A 19,681-nucleotide genomic window follows, 5' to 3' on the forward strand; every position below is an offset into this window, starting at 1 on the left:
GTGTGCCTGACCCAAGCCATGGTATTTTCAATCATCTTGTATGCATCCAAAAGCTGGACAATAAATAAGGAAAACTGTAGAAGAATTGGTGCTTTTGAATTATGTTGTTTGCAAAAGGTATTGAATATACCATGGAATGCCAGAAGAACGAACAAATCTGTCTGGAAAGAAGTACAGCCAGAATTGCTGTTTAGAAGGAAGGACGGCAAGACTTCGTCCTACGCACTTTGGACGTGTTATCGGGAGGGAGCAGTCCCTGGAGAAGGACATCATACATGGTAAAGTAAAGGGTCAGAGAAAAAGTGGATGACCTTTAACAAAATGGATTGACACAGTGGCTGCAACAATGGGCTCCAACATAGAAATGATTGTGAGGATGGCGGAGGACCGGCAGTGTCTCCTTCTGTTGCGTTATGCACAGGATGACCGTGAGTCAGAACCGACTTGAGGGCACCTAACAACAACAACAACAATAATTTTTAAAATGAAAATTTTATGAACACCACGTGTCTATGAGCATGGGCCTTAACAGGAAATGATAAAGACGGAGCAATGTCTAACCAATTTTGTAGCAATATGAATGACAGATTGACATACACAGTATAAGAGCTAAACCACTGAGTACCATCAATTGCCACCAAAGTAACATTAAATGGATAAAAAGTTTACACAAAGGACGTTTTGGAAGATTATACCATGTAGGTGAAATTTAATATACATAATCAATAATATATACAAAATCGAAGGAAATGGGAATTCTTGAAGGATTATTAATCCTTTCCAAGAGTTGTGAAGCTCATCTAGTAAGGATAATACCCTGAATAAAATGGATCAAAAGGGATATACCAGAGAAACAAGAAGTAATCAAGTCTGAGAACGAGGCATTACAGAGAGCTAAAAAGATTATAAAATGAATTCAAGGAAGTAGTGGGTAAATCAATACACATCAGTGATGGGCAGACAAAGGGAGATTGTACAAAAGTTTAACGTACATGCTAAGGTATTTTTCAAGTGCCAGAGGAATTGATATAGAAAATTTATTGAGCAAAAAGTAAGAATGTATATCTCATACATAACCACATAGCTAAGTGCCCAGCTTATTCCCAGAGCTGAATATGGGAATTCAGCTAGCAAAGTGGAGTTGGGGAGAGGATCATTTAAATTCTATTGTATGTCCAGGATTCAAGCCCTGGGAATACAGCATCCATCCACAAAGAAAAGAATTGCAGATATTAGATACAAAATCAGCTGATGGTGCAGAACTAGAAGGCATCAGGCAAAGAAAAGATACAATAAAATCCAGCACCACATAAATAAACTAGTAAGCTAAGAGAGTCTATACAGTTCCATTAATCTGTAAAGCTCTGAAGTTAATCTTTAGGTTGAAATCAGCAGAGCTGTTTGATATTATGTGAGGGCATGACAGTTAAAAAAATGTGTATATTAATTCATCAGGAATCAGGCATAGATTAAAAGAGAAGAAATAAAATGTATGATATCAAATTCAAAGCAACCAAGTAATTTAGGGTTTAGTGAGAAATATAGTTGCAATTTTTGGCATAGTTTTGAAATGGAACTCAATATTCCATAATATACCAAATGCTCCCCAAGTAGAAAAGCACAGATTAACCTTGTAAGCAAGTGTGAGAATTAAGTCTGGCTTTGGAAAATTATGGGCAGTGTGGGTCACCTCATTAGGAGATTGGCCACATTCCATTGCATGACATCTGACACCAAGTGTTTTTAAACACTGGCCTGCTTCGTCTATTATTAATTTCTACCTAAGGGCAAATGCCAAGAGAGCTTACTTTAGCTTTTGCCTCCTGCTGCCATTTCAACTGTCAGGAACAGCAGGAGTCAAAAATGAAAGGTACCACCTTAAAGAAAGGCTGTACCACAGTGTCATTTTTAAAACTGACAGTTTGTGCAGTCCCAAATCGTAAGGAAAAGGGATTGTCACTCGTGCCTCCCATTGCCACTTTGACAAAATAAGACATTTACCTACATCCAAGGGCAACAGTAATTTAAAAATGGCAAGGAGAAATACATTTGCAAATGGCAAATGAGAACTTCTTTACCCCAATAACTGTAAGATACTGCGGGATAGGAAATAGCTTAATTTTTGTTCATCTAAAAAAAAAATTGGGAAAACAGATTTTTCTGACTGACTCTTTGTAAAATTTTTTTTCAAACATCAAGGTTCAATGTTAAGAAAGAGCCAAGAGGATGCTGGAATTCTTTCTTTCCTCAGAGTGCTGTTGATAGAAAAGAGGCGGAAAAGTAGAATAGCTGTGATCAGAGGGCAAGTTTTCAGAGGTATAAATGTTGTGGGATAAACTACTAATTGAAAGGAAAAACAGGGTAGATATTCATCCTTTTTTTCCCTTCAAATAACTGTTATCTCAAAATATAAGCATTTTGAAGGAATACAAATTAGCATAACTCTTGATCTTATTTTATAATAAAAAACACATTGAGTTCACTTCGGTCTTTTCATAAGAGAACAGACAACATTTTTATACGCAAGAAAACTGCAAGAAAAAAGTTTGGGTGTTGTACATGGCTGAACTGTATTGGCCTTTGACTGCACGTGAGCAGGGAGTCTCAGTAAGAGAAGGGCAGGGCAGAAGGAGATGTCAGCTTATGTGAACACCTGCCTCCACGTGGTTATGTTCTACCAGAACGTGTGCAGTCAGTCCTAAAGATAGGCAATAGGAGTGCACACAGAGGCCAAAAACATTAGATTCTCTAGTGATACTAAAAGTAAGCCCAGTTTAATCAGATAATACGGAAAGAACCGAGGAAGCCTCATTTTCCTCCTGAACATTATATACGAATTCAGGTTATCAGAGGGAACTCACAATTAGCAACTGTAATAACCAGTTAGGACACCCAAAGGAAAAGCCATGTCCTCTCTTGAGAAATATATTGAGATCTCATTCTGATCTACAGATTCAACAATGTCATGAAGAAAACTGCAAGAATGTATCTTCAGAACATCATTAAGCGGGTGAACGGTACAGTCGGCTGTGAAAAGGTGCATTGGACAAGTTGTCCAGTAATTTAAGAGCAGTTTATGATAGCCAGAGTGGTGTGGAGTTTCCTGGGACAACTTCCTGGGCAGGCCTCTTCTGCCACCTGCTTCCTCCACCTGAAGAACTTCCCAGACCTGCTTCATGCAGAGCAGCCTAGCAATTCAGGATTTACGTGGTGTTTTCCTGTCACTGTGTTAGGATGCAGGTTCCATCCTGCTCCTTTCAATTCTCCATGCCTAATTGCTGGCCATTTAATACGTGAAACGAGAACCCCTATTCTCCTGATAAACCAAAAAAAAAAAAAAGCCAGTTGTTGATTTGTTTCCAACTCATGGCAACCCCAGAACAGAGTTTCAGAGTAGAGCTCTATGGCGTTTTCAGGGGCTGCAATTTTTCAAAAGTAGGTCACCTCCAGGCCTTACTCTGGAGGCACCACTACTTGGATTTGAATCACCAACTTTAGAGCTAGGAGCCAAGCTCTTAACCATCAGTGCCACCTAGAGGCTCCTTTCCCCTCACAGAAGCTGTCTTAAAACTATTAATCAGACATTGGAAAGTAAACTAATTCTCCTTGACCATGAGCCTCTGAAGGAGGGCTAGTATATTTGAAATTGTATGTGGACTTTGACAAGGAGAAAGTCCAAAAATAGGTCCTCCGAAAATCGACCATCCTAGCACAATACCCCTCATCTAAGTGTACAATGGATGGTTATTTTACCTAATATTCTTTCACTTAAAAGATCTGATGAAAAAAACATAATAAGTTAGGTTGAATGGAAATGGATCTTTTCCTATGGGATTTTGGTACCAAATTTAATAGAGGTAGAAGTTGGTTAATTTTTATGTTTTAATTCATTTTCACATCAATGCCCTGTTGAGTGAGCTGAGTATTATATCCCTGGTTGACCTCATTCACTGGAGGCTGAAGTAAATCCGATTCATGGTGATCTGACACCTTCATGCCTCCCTTGAGTGCACAAGTTCTGGGCTGTCCTAAACCAGTACTTCAGTTTTTGCTTCTTGCAAGCCTAGAGCCTGAACGAGCAATTCTGTCAGCAACATGTTTGCGTGTGTTTCCATGTCCTCTCCTTCCTTATTACTTGCCTGCTTTCATGAACTTTCCCTTTTTGGCTACCATCTGCCTGTTGTCCTTGACTTCTAAGGAATTCCATAGCTTTGACCTTCTGCTTTTGACTTTCTTCTCTATCCTTATTCTGTACAAACGAAGTTGCTTGTTTCAAAGCTTAACCCCATTGCTTGTTGTTTGGGGGGCTCTCTGCGCATGGGCACCACATGTTAGCCATAGTGGGCTGTCTTCTTGCAGCTCTGGACTGAAGGATTGTTTTGGGGATTAGATGGGAATCAATTTTCCCATCACGTAAGTACCAAGCCCATTCTTGAGAAATGTTGCCATTTGAATGGGATGATTTTCTCCATCTCACAGTTAAAATACCTGACTTTAGATAGAAGAAAAAGTGTAAGGAGCCATAGGAATACCTGTATGCCAGATGACTCTAATTCCACATTCAAAATAAGGAGATAAAATATTAATGTAACTCAAAGAAAGAAATTAGTCAGGTCTTTTGTAATCATTTCATTTAATGCAAGTATCCCATTCTACTGCATAACCTGTTTGTTTTAATAAAACATCTCTTTTTTTAAAATCTTCATATAGTATTGATTTATTTGATACACTCCTGTTGCAGACTCTTTTTTCAACCCAGTTTTAAGTTTAATTCTCAACTTCTGCCCTCGCTTTCTGAGTCCAGGTTTCTAGGTCAGCTGTTGTCCATGCATCAGTCTGATAGCTGCAGAGTATACTCCATGTAGGTTGACAGTTTAACAAGTGGGGGTGGGCACATTTGTGTCATGATTCCTAAAAGATTTAAATATAGATGCTACAGCATCTGTGATCAGGTTTTATAATGAAGAGAACTTGGTCAATCACTGCTACATCGTGTATTATATGCCTCCTATTTGACAAGCCACAATCAATTTTGTCTTCCCTTTTGGCTCTTTGCTACATCCACCCTCTACTTTGGAGCTTTTAAAAAAATGTGTTCTATATACACATTTGTTTTCTTATAAATGTAGCAATCCCATTGTCCTTTTACTTCTTAAAGAAAAAGAAAATATTACTTTCTATTCTTTTTTTATGGTTTTCATGTATAGATCATCTGGAATGTTATACAAACCAAGTTTTTTTTGGTGTTTCTCACCCCTCTGCTTCTGAAATTGCATTATTAATAACTACCAAGGACACTTTAATTGTCCTACTTATTTTCACTGTTCAGATGCTGTGCCAGGCCACAAATGTTGAGCAAATATAAGGAGTCAAAAAAGTAACCAAGAAAGAAGATAACACGGCAGAGATTGAAGGAGGACCAGAGGCTGGCTGTCAGTCTCAAAGACAATTCAATCTGAGGATCACATAAACCTATCATTCAAAAATGTTAGGTAAGTATAATATCAAAATATCAGGTGGGCACAGAGCAAAACAAGCAGATTCGAATCAGGAAACAGGGGAGAGTAAGTACAAGAAATATTAGATAACAGAGAACATACATAGTTAAACATGTCATTCAACCGCTGTTCAAAAGTCAGTATCTGAGAATCAGATACTAGCAAAAAGCCATCATCTATAGCCTGGGCAGAAGGAGCTTCCAAATGCTTTTTGCAAACAGCAGACCCCCATCTTGGAGCCCACTGGGTAGACAAGAGTGTACACCTGACTGGAGAAGGGTGGAAAATCATAGCCCATCCGGACCGCACCACTGAGGATGCTAAAGACTGATTCTATCTAAAAATATTTCTTTCCTTGCTTTTGAAGACATCCTAACCTATTTTATTCCTCGAGGTCTATTTTCTTTGAAATACCTCTTTCTTCTCCCAACTCTAAATTTGGACATTTTAGAGAGAGAGAGATGGTCCAGGCCTGGATCACAGAAGCTGGAAAGAAGAACATGGACTATCAGCAGGAGTGGGTTTGTTCCCAAAAGACCACCAAAATGCCATTGCTAGAAGTGAGGAGTGAATACTGGGCAAAGGAAACAGATGTCTAAAAATGTTTCCTTCTCTGTCTATGGAATCATACAGCCATTTTTCTTGACTTCCTTTTTGGAAATAGGTCTCCCTTTTAATTCTTTATTTTACACACTATTTTCTTCATATAACTTACAATAATTGTAACCTTTGCAATTACTTTTCGTTTGTTTATTATCTAACACTCTAAAAATAAGTTCCCTGAGGGCAGGAATCTTGGCCACTTTTTTTTTTTAATTTAAATATCTATTGCCTAGCACAACCCTTGGCACATAAAAAAATAAATTTAAGGAAGAGAGAAAAATGAATTTCATACAAGGCATATGGAAAATTTCTAAAAATGCTTTTTAAATATTAATAGGTCAACTGTTTCCCTTTTTCTTTGTTTCTCTAATATCCTGGCGCATTGGGATTACCTATAGTTTTCTTTTTATGTGCTTCTCTTCTTAAACAATGCCATATGTACTAGAGGGTTTTTATCTTAGGAATAAATAAAGAAGTGCCTGGGTTTGTCATGCATAAGTATTTAGTGTATTGCAAGGTAGTCATGACAAGGCAGGCAACTAAGACCTCAAGACATTCATTTAGCATTAAAGAGAATCAGAATTAACAATTACCATGTTAGTTTCAATGTTAGAGTCCAAATCTTTGGAATTCAGACTTTTATCTTTAACAAGTGATCTTGGGGAGGAGATTTGACCACGGCTTTTTTTTTTTTGAACTCAGAGGAAGTCCCCTGTAGGAGGTCCGAGGTTGGTTGATCAAGCAGAGCAGTGTCTCAGCAGACTTCTCAGTCTTTAAATGGAGAGTCCATCCGAGAGACCTTTTGCTTCTGTCTTCTTCTCTCAAAATGAGCAGAAATCCATTGATTTATTTTTTTATGCGCTGCCATGTCCAACTATAATTGGTAGTTTTATTGCCAGCTAAAGAATTGTTGTATGACTTATTTATGTTTTGTTAATTTGTTTTATTGCCATTTAGGGAATTGTTGTATAGTATATTTATATTCTTATTTATTACGTGTTTCAAGGCCAAGTTAATTAATTAAAAATTATGAGAATTGTTTAGAGACACATTTATGTTCGGTTAGAGAGATTTGATTAAGGTTACATTCCGTTATCCCAGAGTGCAGGTGCACAGCCCAATTTCAGAAAGTTACTTACGACCTACTTCTATTATCTGTTTTCAAAGTTAGAACAATTTTCTAACAACCTACAGTTAACGGTTAGAGAGCATCATAGAAATACATGTTTCTATTTCTGAGTTCAGAAAGTCTCTGTTCTTAACTTCATTATAAGTGACTTATACATAGATGTTTAAAAGCACTGTAAAAACATCATGACTGTAAAAAAGATTATAGAAGCATATGTAATAGTGACTTACACATGTGTGTTTTTTAAGAGCGTTACAGAATCAGATGGAATTTGAGAGCATACAGAAAGCATACATAGCACACATTTTAACACTGGTATTAAATTTTTAAAAAGTCATCCACCATCGCCGAATTGCAAGGAGGAAGCTGAATTTGAGGGGAAGGTGTTGTAGTTGTCCAGGACAAAGATTGAGAGAGCTTGGATTGGGTAGGGCCAGAAGAATTGGAGAAGGGAAGAGATTCCATCAACAGGTCCCATTCCATTCTATATAATGCCTTTGTTATTCCATAAAAATTCAAAGTGCCTACCAAAAAACATACTTTACCCATATAGTATGATTCATTCTTAGTTCATATCCTTCCTTGATGTTTGCCATAGATTGGATCGTGTCCCCCCAAAATAGCTGTCAACTTGGCTAGGCCACGATTTCCAGTACTGTGTGACTGTCCACCGTTTTGTTATCTGATGTAATTTTCCTATGTGTTTTAGGAAAGTCACTGAACTTGATTTGACATCTACAAGTGGGTTTAGGGAGTTTCCATCACTGTGGAGAGCTGTAGGTTGGTTACAGTCGTCAGAGTCACCTTCAAACATTCTGTATTTCCTTTTCTTCACATTTACCAGTTATGAATTTCTGAAAACTTTTCCCTCTTAAGTTTTTCTTAAATGGTTCTTTCCTTTCGCACTTATATTAAATCCTTATCATCTCATGCTTGAATTGCCTCAATAAATTCATTACTTAAGTTATCACACTTGCCCAAGTACAAGGGTCGGCCTTATAATTAAATACTTACTAAAGCTTTCACGTTGTGGCATGGCTCTCAATTACTTAATTGTGAACAACAAAGAACAGCTTGGGAAGAACACAATAGCCTGAAGTGACCTCCATCAATGTTAATTCAGATGCTTACAGAGATCACCAGATGGAATCGGCTTTTTTTAAAAAGGCCAGTAAGTTTAACACAAATTTTATCACTTTTCCTGGAAGTTTGACCTCGCAATTGCAAGTGCTAGATGTTAAAAAGGTTTTTTTTTTTTTTTAAGTCACTTTTAAAAGCGTACAATAAGTGGTTACACTGTAGAGATAACAAAAATACTGCCACAGAACATACACAAGAAAGAAAGGGAGAAGGAAAAGCCCTGCAGTGATATAAATGGCACTTTGATATGGGGATAAATTTCCCAGTGACAAGGTCTTATACATATTACACATATTCAGAAAATGCTTTGTATTAAAAAAAAAAAAAAGTCCTACTTCAGATAGCTCAGATGGAGGTAAGGATAATCTCGGTGTCCAATAAAGATGCCAGCCAGCAGTGAAAATACCTATGAAGAGTTTAACCTTTTCACAGAAATTGAGGAAAAAAAGCAATGTTTCTAAGTTAAAATATCATTTCTTATTATATGTGTATGTAAATACATGTGTTGTAACAAACTTCAATAAATTCAATACTTGAAGCAGACTTTTGACCATCTCTGCTGCATCTCACGGACGGGCAATAGAGACGAAGAGTAAAGAGCACAAATCCTTAAGCCAGACTCCTGCTTTTGCATTCACGCTTCATCACTTATTACCTGTGTGACCTTAAACAAGTTTCTTAACTTTTCTATGCCTTATGTATTTCTGGGTAAAATGGGGAGAAGATACACGCAGTCCCCAGATTACAAACGAGTTCGTTCCTAACTCTATCTTTAAATTGAATTTGTACTTTCAGTCAGAACAGTTAGGTATAGTTCACACCTAATTTCAGTTAGTCAAATGTTTTGTCTCAGTATATAGTATATAGTCTACCTTTCTATGCATAAAAAACATTAAAGGAACACCTCCAGATACACTTAAACATTTTTAACATAATAATACAATAATAATAATATTTTGATGCACATCTCAAAGTAGCACCCCTTTGTCATTACGAGCCACTGTTTGTACCTTGAGTTTTTATAATAGGCTTTATGCAGGTTGCTTTATAACTACAGGTTGTACGTAGTCAGATGTCTGCAACCTGGGGACTGCCTGTAGTACCTACCTCATAGGATTATTCTTGGAATAAATGAACAAAGCTGTCTATGCAGCAGCTAGCGTCACTCTGTGCAGACATCATAGAGCACTTCTTGTTTATTCTTTTGGAAATTTTAAATCAACTTGATTTTTAGTTGTTTATTCATCTTTCTATTTGTCGTTGCCCAACTGGAGTAGAAACTCAAAAGAGGACGAAAGTCATGTCACACGTTTTTGAATCGCCATTACACCAACCAAGGTTCTTCACGTTCAATGAAGGCACTTGCCAATATTTACTGATTAATGAAATTCAGTTCCTCACCAAGCACCTCACAATTTTAGAAGTCACATACCACACGGAGTTAGAAATGCTTGGAGTCAGTGGTTTTACCAAATAAGTTAAAGAACATATTGCTACAGAATAGCAAATTACTCATTGAGAGTCAAAGATACTCTCATTTTTCCGACAGCTGTCTTTTTCAGAGTTAAAAGAAATTGTCTCTTCCCAGTGGAGTCAAAGTGTTAATACATTTAACATGTGAATATTCCTGAGGATATTCGCCTCTTCCCAGAAAGCTCACGCAAGGCTAAGGGAGTGGAGTGGGCTTTGGTCCTTCATAGATATTCTCTTTAATCAGAGACTACGTCGCTATGAGTCAGAATCTACTCGACGGCACTGGGTTTTATGTCATCTGATATCCACACACGGACCAGGTCACGAGACAGACAAACTGACAAGAATTCAAAGGATGAGCAATTTAGAATCTACATGGTCTGGTTTTAGAGCACCAGGAATTTTTTAATGTCCAAAAACACCTTCCCCCTGCTACTTGCCGATCTCTGCTTGATACCATTGCCTGGAAAACAGTAAATAGAAGTTTATTTGTATCAACATTCACCTGGGGTGATAAGCAGGCTATTATATTCAAATATCCTGGAAAGAGATGCTGATAGGAGAAAAAGAAGAAAAATAATAAATTACTCATGAGCAAGTAATCCTATCTGAAAAATTTATCCTCCAGAGGAAATAACTCACCCATGAATAAGAGAAGTAGATGAATTACAAGGAAACATCACCTGTTTCAGGGGCATCCATGAGAACTGAGCAAGATAGAATTAAAAAAAAAAAAGTTACTGTTGAGTCAATTCTGGCTCATAGTGATCCTATACAACAGAACAGATCTCCCCAGTAGGGTTTCCGAGAAACACCTGGTGGATTCAAACTGCCAACCCTTTAGGTTAGCAGCTGAACTTTTAACCGCTGCGTTACCAGGGTTTCCTAGACAGAATAATAGACTTCACCAAATAACTCTTATGAGACAAACATTGGGTAGTGGAGGAAAAATGTTGGTATTTGCATTAAAAAACTCAAGCTTTATCAGACTTACTAGATACACAAAAACCCATCGCCTTTGAGTTGATTCCGACTTATAGCGACCCTATAAGGACAGAATTAGAACTGCGCCAGAGTGTTTACAAGGAGCCACTGGTGGATATGAACTGCTAACCTTTTGTTTAGCAGCTGATCTCTTAACCACTGTGCCACCTGGGCTCTGGTAGATGCCGGAGGATAACTATCTAATTCCTTTGAGTCAAATAACAATCATAGTAAGATGACGAGGTTATAAATATAAACCATCACCTATCTGTTGGTCTGTCGTACTGTGGTGGCTTGTGCATTGCCATGATGCTGGAAGGTATACCACCAGTATTTCAAATAACCAACAAAGTTACCCATGGTGGGCAGGTTTCGGCAGAACTTCCAGACTGAGACAGACTAGGAAGTACCTAGTAGACACTAAACACTAAGTAAAAGTTAATTCCTCTTCTCAACTATTAAACGGAATATTCAACTATTTTGTCATAGGGGTTATTGGGAAGATTGAATGAGCTAATATATATGAAGAGAACTTTGGAAAATGTAATACTTCGTAGGGATATTTATTACTGTTACTACTAGCACAAGAATTATGTCTGATCAATTGACAAAGATCTATGTCTAAAAACCAAGCACTGTCATGGTTATGTTGGTTTCAGGTTGTAGTTGATTACATCAAGTAGAAAAGCCCTTGTCTTTGAAATCAAGAACACTGCATTTGATTTTAATTCTGATATTTAATATCTCTGTGAATAAGTCATACCATAGCCAAGCTTGAATTTCCTTTTATCAAATGAGAATAATTATAATACGTACTCAAACATTGTTACAATATTTATACAAAATTATGGAAATGGGAATCCTTTTAAAATTGTGGAGCCCTAGTGGCGTAGTGGTTAAGCAGTCAGCTGCTAATCAAAAGGTCGGCAGTTCAAATCCACCAGCTGCCTGTCAGGAGCCAGTGAAAGAGCTATAGCTGAGTGTGATGTTCGACTGTGAGGCACAACAAATTACTTAGCTTGTCTGAGCTGGTTTTTAAAACCTGACAGATGAATATCACAGTGTCACTTGAAAATTAAGTGAGATAGTACAGCAGTGCATCTCACACGTCTCGGCCAGTTCCCTCTAAGAGCAAACGAGATGAGTGTGTTTGACACAGGAATCAAGGAGAGACGAGAAGAGGGCTGCTACAAGCACGACACTTCTTTGACTTTTCTTGATCATTTTATTTTGTGCAAATATTCCTGAGTATTTGCTTTAATAAAATACCTCTCTTTCTTAAAATCTTCAAATAATAATGATTTTCCAGGAAAAAGCACTATATTTAGCCATTAATGACTTTCAGTTGGAGCAGTGAATTCACTTTTGTACGACCTGTTCCAGAGTTGTGTTATCTGAGAATAGAAAAGCTGATCTGCTGTCTTAAGCAACCGTACAAATTGCTCTTCTCCAGCTTTTTCATAAATATTTCTGTCCAGACTCAGGCCGCAGGTGTAGTGTATAAGTTTAGGCTGTTACCACTTTGCAAAGCAAATCTATAAAAATACTTGGTTTAATACCTTACTGCACTTCAGTAACCCAATTTTCTAAATCTTAGCTGTAGCGTTAATGTTGCGTATTCCTCAGGTGCAGCCACCATGTCTTACTCATCTTTGCATCTCACCCATCACTTGGCAAAGAGCCTTGCCCATATGAGGAGCTTAAAAAAGTTTTGTTCAGTGCATGAATTGTGCACCTTTCTATAAACACCCTTTGGGACTTATTGGCTGACTTTCCTTCACAGAACACTTTATGGATACTATAATTTAGTCCATGGCTGTGACCTTCATCACAAAAATGTTGGCATCAAACCAAATTTGCTTCCTTAAAGTTTTATAATTTATTAGAATTCTTTCTGTCTAGGCCAATCAAGTAAAATGCCTACATACTACAATTAGTAGAGTCGTGTCTGGTGTGTATTGAATTACATTCCCCCAAAATGTGTATCAATTTGGCTGGGCCATAGTTCTCAGTATTGTGAGGTTGTTCCCCATTTTGTGATTGTAATTTTATGTTAAAGAGGGTTAGGGTGGGAATGTAACACTCTTACTAAGTTTACATCCCTGATCCAATGTAAAGGGAGTTTCCCTGCAGTGTGGCCTGTACCATCTGTCATCTTACAAGAGGTAAAAGAAAGGGAAGCAACCATAGAGTGGGGGATGGTATACCACCAAGAGAGCAGTGCTGGGAGAAGAGAGCTTCCTTTGGACCTGGGGTCCCTGCGTAGAGAAGCTCCTAGTCTGGGGGAAGACTGACGAGAAGGCCGACAGAGAGAGAGAAAGCCTTCCCCTGGAGCTAACACTCTGAATTTGGACTTTTAGCCAACTTTATTGTGAAGAAATAAATTTCTCTTTGTTGAAGGCATCCACTTTTGGTATTTCTATTATAGCAGCACTAGGTGACTGAGACAGTATCTAATAATAAAAATAAGTCCTCACAAGTACTAGGTAAATTTTCTAATTTTCTCTTAAAAATAGTAAATGACTTTAATAAAATGGATTCATCATAAACAAAAAACTAAAGTCTAGCATATTTCTACAGGCTTCAAAAGAGTTTACGTTCTGCTATGTCGCTTTTCACTAGTCTTTGTTTTATGTGGTGGTAGCATGGCTCCTTAGTTGCAGGCTGTAATAAATTCAATATCTCTCCTCTCATTCTCCATAACTGCTGAAATTTTGACTGATTATCCAAAATCTTTAGATATTACTGTTACAATTTCTTCCTCACAAAAATTTTCTGCTTCCCTTTCCATAAACTCGAGTAATCTTGTAGACACTGAAGTGAGCATCAGAAAAGGACAAAGTTTAATTATCGATCTCAGAGCTTGAGCAGTGCCTTGTAATATTTCCATATAAAGGGTGGTCATTCTGGTCTGACAACGTGAATGAGAAATAAAAGTCTACAGAATCTGGGAAACTGAGCAATGGAGATGAGTCTAAAGACTCATTAAATATGACGTTGAAATAACTAAAGACACAGAAGAAATGTAGACTGTTTGTTATTCAAGTGCTGTAATTATAGAGTAAGGTGAAAACAGATTAATGCCTCTAAAGACTGACTTGGAGGATTGTTGAAAATGAATTTTATGTAAGTTGTATTTTACTGCAATAAGATCAAAGAATAGAGATTTTTGCAAAAAAATATCAAATCATTTAAGTCTAGAGATACGCATTGAGCTTGTCACCCCTTTTCCTCCAGGGAGGTACTCTCAGATTATAGTAATTTTTTTTCCACCTTATCCAGGAAGGAGTCCTGCTAGGATGTCTTGCCACAAATACCTACTATAGTTGGAAAACTGCTTTGATAAGCTAAATTACCCAAATCTAACTTGCAAGTTAGAGATACAGCCTCACCTATGTTCTCAATGCCACATTGCTGCATTATCCAAAGATTATATAATAATGAGTAGGCAAGCCACATACACAGACACATTGTAATTACATTTTGATGACCATCATGTGGGAATGCACCACTATTTATCTTCTGCACCATATGGCCTGGTGAAATCAAGAACAGCAGACTTCGCTGAAGTTTATCACCATAGGTATAATGAAAACAACAAGGCCTGCAGGCAGAAACATGGGTCATAGGAGTTCTAAAGAAATTTGATCCTAGCAATAAAGAATTCTTGAAGAGCTTCTGGTTAGGAAGTTTAAGACAGCCATTAAACTGAGCTCTGCAAATTGTAAATTGTTTCTATAGGATTGTAACTAAGTAGACAGCCTTTCTCAGGGTAAAACAGTCAAGAATTGTAAAGAGTGGGCTTAAGTGCCAAATTATTTCTTTATTCATTGCTAACATTGTATTTGCAATACTGTGTCCTATTCCTAACTCCATTCTGGTCACCATTTTTATCAGGGTCTTTAAATGGAGACAGAGTAGACATGTAGCAAATTCTAAGATCATATGAAACTGGGCTGGTTGAAATATATATATATATATATATATATATATCAAGAGTGATAATACGAATTAATCTATAAACTAAAATAATGTGCTTAATCTAACAGAATATTTAATTGGTATAGAAATAACATATTAGTACTAAATGCATCCTTTATTTTTTTTTTCCCTATGGCTACAAACAGGCCACAGTCTCTTCTAAAGAAAACTTGCTTCCTGAAAGCCCAGCTGCAGGGGGCCCCCAGGCAGCTGCATTTTGTACTGTGTAGCTCAACCATGGTGGTACAAGTGATTAACACGTTTGGTTGCTAATGGAAAGGTTGGAAGTTCAAATCCACCCACACGTATCTTGAAAGAAAGTCCTGGAGATCTCCTTCTGAAAAATCAACCATTGAAAACCCTGTGGAGCAGAGTTCCTGCATGGGGACAACATGCGCTGGAGTCAACTTGATGACAACTGGTTGGTGGCTAACCCAACAGGTTGGCCTCGGAAGATTTAAAGGTGGCCACATGATCACCAAGACGGGTCGACACGGGTGCTGCAACAACGGGCTCAAACAGCAATGACTGTGAGGAGAGTGCAGGCCGGGGTAGCATTTTATTTTGTTACGCATAAGGTCGCCATGAGCCAGACCAACCTGACAGCACCTAACAGCAGTAGCACATGATCTGAGGACCCCATCCACAGACTATTCAGTGATTTATTGGGGGAAAAAAAAGAAAAATAACAGATTCAATCAGATTGTAACTCTTGGTCATTTGAACTGGAATGTACAAAAATCATACGGTAATTTGCCACAAGAGCTAAAATTGAGGATTAGTGGAAAGGTAGAGGAGTGACTCAAAAGGAGAAATTATATATCTTTGAAAGCAGAAAACAGGTTTAGGGTGTGAAAGACAAGCGGCCAGGGAACTAAAGGCAGTGGGTGCTGGTAAATGACTAAGAGTCCAGGGGAAGGGATGTCTGACTTGTGGCATTTGACACTGTGACTCTTTCTGTGGTGTGAACACCCCTATCGTGGCCAATTTAAAGCTACCAAGGTGAACTCACTGAGCGTGCAGCTGGGAAAAGGAACTATGGCTACGTCTAGCCGACCACTGGAAATGGGATACTCTTTGGGCGTTGCTATGAAATTGAAGTCTCCCTAATTAAAAATTGACCTGAGTGAATCTATATTCACTGTAATGAGAAGTGCCCACTGAAACAGCCTTTTCTGTACCCAGTTAAAAGAATATGCAAATGCAGGATGTGGAAGACAACGTTTTTCAGGAGCACAGGCTAAAAAATATGTAATCGCTTTAGACTGGAGAAGGCTTCGGTGTGTCCTCTGTCTCTCCTTAGCATGACCTGCACTTTTTTAACTTCCTGTGTTTACTGTATCAGCATTAATGGAAATAACAATACTAAGGTTGTCATTGGCTTTGCCCCTGCACCAGAAGAATTGCAGGAACAAAATTCCCCCAGTCGATCTCTTTCATCAAGAATTAGGAATGGACGTGCGCCATTGATTTTATGCAGTGCCCTGTAGGTTCTCTGCTGAACCTTCTCGCATTCATGTCTTTGCTTTAATACAGTTGTTTTCAGAGTGTGAAATGGAGACCAGCAGAATCAACATCACCTGGGAACTTTTAGAAATACAAATTCCTGGCCCTTACCGAAGACCCAAGCTACCTGGATTACCACAGCTAGGAATAATGAATGGGACTGAGGTTCCATTTTGTTGGTTTTCAGAACTGAGAAAAAGATTAAGAGAGGTGGCCGGGGGGCATTTTTATTACATCACTAGAAGTAAAATTCTTGGACTGGCATGAGACAAGCCAGAATAAAAGTGTTTGTCAAGAATGTTTTCATTAATCAAGAATGAATGTTAGAGGTTAAAGACCATCAGATACCATCCTAGTTCTGACCTTAAACCATCCAGACTGGCAATGCAGAGGTGTCATTCCCAAGACCCACTGGGCAGCTTCCAGGAAACTAAAATGTTTAGGTTCTGGTGAGGAGTACAGGGTGAGGCACTGGTGAATCAGTAGTAGAGTTCTCACCCTCCATGCAGGAGACCAGGCTGGATTCCTGGCCAATGCACCTCCTGCACAAATACCCCCGTTTGTCAGTGGAGGCTTACATGTTGCAGTGATGTTGAACAGGTTTCAGCAGAGCTTCCAGACTAAAATGAACTAAGAAGAAGGGCCTGGTGATCTATTTCAACCAATGATAAACCCTATGAATCACAATGGTCCCATCCACAGCTCATTGTGATGAGGCAGGAACAGGGAGCATTTGTGGTCACCATGAGTTGGGAGACAACTTGACAGGACAGGACCCGCTGAATCGGAAAATCTGGACATGGAGCCCAATAATCTTTGTTTTAACAAGCGCTCCAGGACATTCTGATGTGTGTAAAAGTTTGAGGACCACTACTCTAACACCTTGTTGCCTTGAATACGCAACTTTAATATTACTCCTCCTTCAGGAGATAAGCGTTGAATCAAAGAGGGGCTTCTTCTGGTTTGGGGTGCCCAAAAGCTCGTCAATACCATAATAATTACTATTATTAAAAGTAATAATGCAAGTTTCCCTGGCTTTTGCTCTTGATTCGCAATTACCTAACATGCCACTCTGTCTTCCATCAAAGTTTCTCAACAGCCTGAGGATTTCAGAGGACAAGTCATGTTGGTTTCTGAGAAGTGCTCTAACATTCTCTGGCTCTGATTCCCCTTGGTTGTGACCACCTGCACTGGAAGCCACTTGAGAGCTTCACCACAGCTACAGAACTTCCAGTCAGCAGGGCCCAGGGCTGCTGCGTGATGGGAAAGGACAAGGGGATTTGTTGTAGTGACATTTTAAATGCAGGTACACTGTTTTTATGTTGTTTGTATGCTACAGATCAAACCCTGGTGGCATAGTGGTTAAGTGTTACAGCTGCTAACCAAAAGGGTCAGCAGTTTGAATTCACCAGGTGCTCCTTAGGAGCTCTATGGGCAGTTCTACTCTGTCCTACAGGGTCGCTATGAGTCAGAATCGACTCAACTGCAACGGGTTTTTTTTTTTTTTTTTTTTTTGTATGGTACAGATCAAAAGACAGAGCAATGTATTACAAAGATACTTTCATGCACATTTTACATTAGACTCCAAAATTTCAATTTTCTTCATCCTTTTGTAGGTGACTAGAGAGTTGAGGAGCCCTGACAAATCGATGGTTAAGAGCTCAGCCGCTAACCAAAAGATCAGCAGTTAGAATCCACCAGCCGCTGCTTGGAAACCCTATAGGGTAGTTCTAATCCACCCTATAGGATTGCTATGAGTTGGAATTGACTTGACAGCAATGGATTTGGGTTTTTTTTGGTTTAGAGAGCTGATGGTGGCATCGTGGTTAAGAGTTCAGCTGCTAGTCAAAAGGTCGGCAGTTCAAATCTACCAGCTGCTCTTGGAAACACTATGGGGTAGCTGGACTCTGTCCTACAGGGTTGCATGAGTTGGAAATGACTGGACAGCAAGGGGTGCAGTTTGGGTTTTTGGTAGAGAGCTGATAGGAACAACAGGGAAGGGACCCTGGAACTCCCTGCTCTGTCAGCAGCCGTCCCTCAGTGGACAGGAATCTAAGAGATTATCCAGAAGTCATATGTGTTTGGGTGAGATGTGTAAGGAAGGTTTTTACCAAATTTAATCAGTGAGGGAATGAGAAAGCTAATCACCGTAGTTGTCGAGTCTAATGCCATTGCTGAAGAAAGAGAAGCTGAGGGACATGATAATAAAAATCTACTAGAAGGTAGAAATTTGTTGAGAGTTCAGTTTTTTTCCCTGGCCACCGTGGGAACTATAAAATTACAAGTAATATCTTAATTTCCACAGAAGACAATTGAAGGAATTGATGGGGCCCAACCAGCTCCTTATTGAATCCTTTGTCCTTGTTGTGGAGTTATTATGTCAGCTTCCTCAAATGTGAGCTCTCTTCAGTGGCAGCACAGGCCAAGATGCTGAGATGGGGATTCAGCAGACCTGATATGGGCTGGCAAGTATTTAGGTGACAATTCTCCATACCTTAATACCTCCACCAAGGGCATTTATTTCACTCACTCCTAAGGAGATTTTTAAATGTAGGGCTTCAGTCTTAATTCAAATGCAGTAAAATGTACTTGTCTTGCAGGTATGTATCCATGTTATCAGGACTGTAATAAAGTAGAACAATCATTTATTTTAAATTTAATTCAAATCAAAACCATTTACACAGAAACTAATGTGATGACAATTCCTAAAATTCAGACACTGTTAAGAAATGAAGTGTAACAGATGTTTAATATCATTCAGCAAAATACGACATTTATAGGAATAAAAAGAAGTGTCGTATCCAGAAAAATTTAAGTAGGCAAAATGTGATTAACCCAGTTGGAATTTAGTCAGGTTACTGTAGTCTGTCCCAGCGAACCTTAAGGCAGTGTCTCTTTAGTGCCAACATGAAGGAATATTTTTAAATTAAATCTCAAAAAGGTAATTCAACAGCAAAGCCTCTACTCCATGAATATCTGAGAGAACTAATTTCAACTTTTATTAACTTGCAGTATAACAAAGCAAGCCTTGTACAACATTCTCTGTCTTTTTAGTGAAGCAACTACAATGTACATTTTAATAAAACTTTTTAACTCAAAACAGTATGTAGCAATTTGAAGATATTTTCACATTGGGCTCCCTTCATACCTTTGCTCCCTCAAGGAAAGGTATCACACAGGTACCAATAGAGGGACGCCTTCTTTTACTTAATGATAGCATCTGGAGCAATGGACATGAACTTATAGCTTGGCAGCATCACAGGAATAAGAAAACACAGACTCCTTCATTTTTGCAAATGCACATTTTAAAAAAATATATGAGTCGGAATCGACTCGACAGTACTGGGGTCTGGGATTACTAAGGAGC

The sequence above is a fragment of the Loxodonta africana genome, chromosome 21 (genome assembly GCF_030014295.1).
Source record: "Loxodonta africana isolate mLoxAfr1 chromosome 21, mLoxAfr1.hap2, whole genome shotgun sequence".
Taxonomy (NCBI): Eukaryota; Metazoa; Chordata; class Mammalia; order Proboscidea; family Elephantidae; genus Loxodonta; species Loxodonta africana.